The sequence below is a fragment of the Gracilinanus agilis genome, chromosome 1, assembly GCF_016433145.1.
Source record: "Gracilinanus agilis isolate LMUSP501 chromosome 1, AgileGrace, whole genome shotgun sequence".
Taxonomy (NCBI): Eukaryota; Metazoa; Chordata; class Mammalia; order Didelphimorphia; family Didelphidae; genus Gracilinanus; species Gracilinanus agilis.
The window spans coordinates 528,930,459-528,937,307 of record NC_058130.1 but is presented as its reverse complement, the minus strand read 5'-3'; the positions used below and the strand labels follow the sequence as shown (position 1 = coordinate 528,937,307).

The following is a 6,849-nucleotide window of genomic DNA, read 5'->3' as shown; positions in this document are numbered from 1 at the left end:
AGTTTCCAACCCTTTGGGTGTGGAGAATGGGACCTCCCCATAACTCCAGTCACTATGCCATTTGGCCATCTCCTAAGCCATTTATTTTGTATAGCTGCTTTTAACTTTCCTTGCATTCCCAGAACTAAGCACAGTGCCTGACACAAATGCTTGCTGATTGATTGATCATTAAGACTGGACAATGATAGCTAAACTTACTGCATTCCTGATAGTAATAGTTCTTGGGATACAATAAAGAAAAATACTCTGGAAGGTGAAACCAAGATGGCAGAGTGAGAGGATACAGTATGGCGGGCTTCCCTCTATATACTCCTTCAAAAAAGATCTAGAAAATTCACCAGAGATAATCTAGTTAGGGGATTCCAAAGTAACAATGAGTCATTTATCTAGACAAGTTTGCCACTGAAAGACAGATAGGTATGTGGACTCTGGGGACTGCCAAGAACCTGCTGCATTTGGGACATTCCAGCACCCAGCAGGAGGTTATGCATGAGGGCAAGAGGAGATCCCAGTCTATGCCAAAGCACCAGCAGAACAATACAGGGGAAACAGGATGGTGACAATTTCCAACTAGAAACTTGTTATTAACTACCTTGTTCTGAGTCACAATTTCAGAATCAACCTTGATGGAGTATTATGCATGTAGTGGGGTTCCCTGGTTGGCATGCCCTGGAGAGTTTACCAAGAAAAGAGAAAGTTCAGAAGGCTGCATGCCCCAGTGGGATATCTTTGGCCACAATTCATAGCATGGTATCTTGTCCAGAATCATCTAGGATAGCCTAAGAAGTATAATCAAGGCATATATATATATATGAAAGATTGGTGGCACAGGGAGAAAAATACGAGAAGGGCTTTCCCAAAGACACCTAGTTAAAGCACTTTCTTTGAATGTGGCAGTTCTTTGAACTGGTAATTTCAATAAGATTGAGCAACCTTTTGGGTATAAGGCAATGTGGACTTTAAGATGGTTCAAATATCGAAAGCCACAGAGATAGGAAGGATGGTGTTGGCCTCAAAAGAAATGGGAAAATTTGAAGCTGGAATTCCTGTTGTTATTGTTTATCAAGTTCATAGTAATAAAAGAGAAAACTTACAAAAAGAATGCTACCTCAGTTGTGTTTTATGCCAAAGGAGGAATCTTATAAGGAACAAATGTGTAAGAAGTTTATTACAGAGAGGGGAGACCACTTGTGCAAAGATACATAAGCAAGAGCTATAAGAATAATTTATATAGATGAGTTAACAGACAAATTTGCCTAGAATAGGGATTTCCTAAAGGGGAAGAATCTGAAATAAGACTGAAAAGGCAAGAGCTAGGTTGTGAAGGTTTTTAAATGCCTTGTATTTTTGAATTTTATCCCAGAGCAAATGAGATCCATTGAAGATTTTAGAGGCAATAAGAACCAGGGAATGGTTAATCTCTGTGTCAGCAATATGTATTAAAATGTATGTGGAGGATGAATGGAAGGGGGAAGAAAACTAAGAGGTATATTAATTAGAAGAATATTTCAAGAGTCCAGGTGAAAGGTGGCTAAAGTAGTACAGTGGATAGAGGCCTGGACTTGGAGACAGAAAGACCTGGATTCAAGTATGGTCTCAGACACTTATTAGTTAGTTATGTGACCTTGTGCAAGTCAACTAACCTCTTTCTGTCTCAGTTTCATCATCTATAAAATGGGAATACTTGTACTTAACTCCCAGGATGAGGATAAAATCAGAAAATATTCATAAAAACAGTGCAGGGGAGTGGATAGGTAGCTCAGTGGCCTGAGAGCCAGGTCTAGAGAGAGAAGGTCCTGGCTTCAAATCTGGTCTCAGACACTTCCTACCTGTGTGACCCTGGGCAAGTCGCTTAAGTCCTGTTGCCTAGTCTTTACTGTTCTTCTGCCTTAGAACCAAAACAGTATTGATTTAAAGGCAGAAGGTAGGGGTTTTTAAAAACACAAGTCTTAACATTCTATATAAATACCAGCTATTATTATTATTAATGTGATGAGGATTTGAATTGGGGTGGTAGCCATGTGAGAGAAGAAAGTCATCCATTCAAGAGATCTTAGACTGGTAACTTCAATAAGACTGAGCAACCTTTTGGGTGTAAGGCAATGTGGACTTAAGATGGCTCAACTATAGAAAGCTACAGAGATAGGAAGAATGGTGTTGGCCTCAAAACAAATGGGAAAATTTGAAGCTGGAGAAGGTTAGGGGCAAAATGATGAACCCTACAAATCTTCCATGCAGCTACCAAAACTATATAGTTCAAGACCCGACCTTGTGATAGCTGATCTACGGCAGCCATCCTTTCCCAGAGCTTGCTGGTCCTCAGAAGCAGTCCTTGGTCTCCATCCAATGTCAATACCCCAGGAGCTACAGTATAAGCAGCAGAGTCATCTGTTCTGCCTGGGTCCCTTTCCATTTTACCCTGTCCAGAGAGCAGCAGCTCACATTCTTCCTATACTTCATGGCAGATGTCTAGAGTACCTAGAGGACCTCTTCAAACTTCCAGCTAGGGGACTCCCTCCATTTTCAGACTGATTTCTACACTGGCTACCTTATGCCCTTGGGGGTCTTTGTAGATAGTTGTGCAGCCACCTTGAACCCAAACCTGTCTTCTGTCTCCTTCCATGTTGTCATTGACTTCAATGGGTGTCTGGTAGATAGACAATCAGGAGATTCTTCCTCAGTCTTCATTTCTCCCCAGCCCATCAAGATGTGTTGTGTTTCAAGATCTATGTCACCTGCCTCCTAAAAGTCACAGCCTCTGACCAAGTCCTCAGTGCCTTTAAATCCTATTCCTATAACTCAGCAGGTGACAAGTGGGTCTCTGTAGGAGGCCCTAGTGACATCTGCAGCTGCTGCAAGATAGGGCCTGCATGTCCCTCTCAACATCCAGGATATGGACTCTAGTGGACCAGGAATAAGGTAATCCTTCAGAATTAGAGGCTGGCCTGATGCTGGGTCCTCTGGTCTTATATGAGGTTGGGAATGGGCTAAGAACAATGGAGGAGAAGAATGTGGGAGATTCCCAGAATGGCCAGAGCTGCTGCTGGGCTTATAGTAGGGAGAGGTGCTCCAGTCTTTCTAGTGATATGTCTCATCCTAGGCAGCCACAAATAAAGGTCTGCTTGCTCCAGAGTGGCTCTAGGGCTTCTACCACTCTGACATGAAGTGAAAGAAAACACACTTGCACAAAAGAGCTTGACAAGCTCCAGTGGCTCCCTGTTGCTTCTAGTTTTAAACACAGACTCCTCTGCTTGACATACAAAGTCATTCACCATCTCGTTCCAGACTACCTTTCCAGATTTACATATTTCTCTCCTTCATGCATTTTCTAGTCCAGCCAAAATGGCCTATTATATGTTCAGCCAAGACATTCCTTTATAAAGATTGTTCCTTGTACTTGAAGTGCTCTTCTCTACCTCCACCATTTAGAATTTCCGATCCTTTTCAATGCTCAGATTAAAAAGCATGTCCAACCTTATGCTGGATTCTTTAACTTCTAGGGCTTCTCCCTTCAAATTAACCTGTATTTTATATTCTGTACTATTATGTTTACCTGTTTTTCCTATGTTAGACTATAAGCTCCTTGAGGACAAGAACTATCTCATTGTTTTCTTTTTATTTCTGGCACATGGTACAGTGCCTGACAAATAACAGGAACTTAAACATCAGAGAGTAGAGAGTCAGAGTCAGATCTTGGGTTCAAATCTTACCTCCAGTGCTTACTATCATTATGACCTTGAACAAGTTAAGAGACATCTTTGGGACACAGTTTCTTCATTTGTAAAATAAGAGGGTTTGATTTGATGACTTTAGTTGTCCCTTTTGTTTCCAGATCCATGATTTCTTGATCCAATGATTGATCAACAGAAGTGAAATTTGAGATCAGTTGATTGGTCATGTTGGGGTTGAGATGTGAATAGGATATACAGGTGAACTTGTTGGTAGCATGAAACTTTAGTTCAGGAAACAAATTAGGGATGAATATATATATATATATATACATGCATACATGCACACATATTTATATGTATGCATGTACATGTAACCTTCCAACCTTAGCTATGTGTCTATAAGATACATCTGTATATATTTATGTGTTTATGTGTGTGGGCATGTGTGTGTGTGTATGTGCGTGTGTGTGTGTGTGTGTGTGTGTGTGTCTGGGAGAAGTCATGTGAACAGAACTGCTAATGAAACATGCTGAACCTGAAGAGATCACCAAAGGTAAGAGCATAGAGATCAAAAATCCAGCCTTCAGGCTCACTCACACACTCACACAGAGGCCAGAAGGAAGATGAGCCCTAATTATTCATTAGACATCAGATTTATTCATCATCTTATGGTTGATTAATCTCAAGTTAGAACAGAAAGGTATTTTGAGCTTATCATAAGGCAATAGCACAGTAAGGAAATAGCCAACCAGCTTATCATTTAAGAGATAATGTGTACCTAAAAGTTTACACAGAGTTTACAGGTGGTTTTATCAATGTTAAAACAAGAGATTTCATATATGCTGATCCAACATAGAATGACTCAGTGTCCTGAAACTTCTTCCTGCAGCTGAGGTTGGAATGTTCATAGAGTTTAATGGACTCAAGGGCAAGAAATAGAAAACCTGGCACCCTAGTGCTGTTGTTTAATGCCCGTGTGACCTTGGGCAAGTCAGTTCAATTTTACTGGCCTTGGTTTCCACATCCCCCAAATGGTTGCCAGGTTTTTGAAGCTATCTGTCTTGTCCCTGCTCTTATAACCTACTACTTATTTTATGGAAGGAATACATTGAGGGTGGAGGAGACCTCATCAATAAGAGAAGCTCCAGGTGGAAAGAGCAGAGATAAGATAGATGGCTTCAGAAACTTAACAGGGGTCCATCTGAGCAGCCTCATAAAGGTCATAGAAGCAGCCACATGGCATGCATTGATCTACTGGTGTTCTAGACTACTAGTTTCAAACTCAGATAAAAATGGGAGCCACTAAATTATACATAAAAATCTCTTTGGGCTTCATCTTGACCTAGAAAACCTCATATTAATATTAATATGCTCTACAATATTTTCCTTAATATTTTCCAGTTACATTTTTAATCTGATGAGGTCAAATTCTCATTTGGTAGTGTTCCCTTTGTGGTACATTTGACCCTTCTCTAGGCAACTCTAAATGGTGGAGATGGTTTGAATCTATCTTGGGAGGAATCATTCTCAGGCTTCTACATCAGTGAACTCATAGGTCCAATTCCAATCCCTTTTTATGAAGTTTCTTGAGTGAAAGTTATTTTCCAGTCAGACATCATTTTTGCACATGATGCCCCTTTTCTGAGCCAATAGCTACAGGGCTACTTAGCACCATTGGTTTTTTCCCTGGTGGCTTGGGCAGTTTCCAGTGACTAGACTTTGAAGGTTAGAACTGGGAACATTGATTTTACCACACTGTCCATACATGCTGCCAAGGGGATCGCATTGGGCATTAGGATTAGAGGAAGCTTTATAACTCGGCATCAAGCCATTGGAGAGATTACTTAGTATCTTATCACACATGATGTGGAAGTTGATGGATTCCACAGTGGCCCAGAGTTAGACACTTTGGCAGTTGTGAAATGCCTCCCAGGGTCAAGATATATGTGAAGAGAACTGGAGGCCACTTTTAGATGATCCACATATAGCTTCTGGAGCACTAAAATTGAAATCTGGTTCTTTCATAGCCTGGTAACAAATTGATTTCCTGTCCACTCTAACCTGAATGAACCAAGAGAAAATGCTTCTATTATGATACTATAAGGATTTATATGTTTTGAATTTCAGCCACAATTCATCTGGTTCCTTCAATAGTCTCCTGCTAGCAACCTTCTTAGGTCTTTCAGCTACATGTGAATTTTGAAATGATAAATAATGTTATTAATTTGGGCTACCTGTTCACTTTTTTTCTGACAGGATAGTTGTATTTCAAGAGAATTAATTTCCCCTGTGATCCCATGCATTTTATTTTATGCATTGAAAAACATTATTATGATAACCATAGACTTTAGGAGACTGCCAGAGGGTTAGAATCCCTGAATTAAAGGATGAGTAGCAATAGGCCAAGAAGAAAAAGATAAGGTAAAGATAAAGGATGGTTAGGTATTTAGAAAACTCACCAGTGATGCTGCACTAATTCCTTTGTGCCTACAGCTGGGCAATGGAGATGTTCAGAAATGAAATGTGCTACTATTTGCTGCCTTATATTCTCAAGTTCTAGAGACTCATTGTGAATGACTTTATAACTCAGTGAATAAACAATAAATGTGATTAGAAATATCAAAGTTGAATGATATTACACACTCAGTAGGTTGTTAAAGAAAGGGGGTTATCTGGGACTTGCCAGTTCAACTTGATGAGGTTGCAAGGAAATGTGCTTTGTTTGGGATTTTGGTTGATGATCCCCATGGAGGCTGTGGGTATATCAAGAACTTATAAAAATGGGAAGTAGGACCAACTGCAGAGTCAGCTTCTTTTTCTTGTATGCCTGTTTATTTTTTCATATTTAAATGTTTCCCTTTGAAATATCTGGAGGGGTAGTACATCCTTCATATATGGCACAATGGATAGAATGTGGTTCTTGAAGTCAGGAAGACCTGAGATCAAATCCCATCTCAGACACTTAATAGTTTTATGATCTTAAGCAAGTCACTTAACTTCTTTTTGTCTCAGTTTTCTCAACTGTCAAACCAGGAAAACAATTTCTCTTATCTTAGAGGGTTGTTGTGATGATCCAATAAGTTAACATTTGTAAAATATTTTAAAAGTCTGAGGCATTGCATAAATGCTAAGCAGTATTGTTGTTTTCTCTCCCCAGGATCAATGCTGACTAATTCCT

The 6,849-nt window shown here is 39.9% G+C and overlaps 1 pseudogene; it reads left to right on the top strand.

The window, feature by feature from the left end:
• The first annotated feature begins 419 nt into the window (after positions 1 to 419).
• LOC123253680 lies at positions 420 to 3,159 on the top strand (annotated as a pseudogene).
• Positions 3,160 to 6,849: the final 3,690 nt, after the last annotated feature.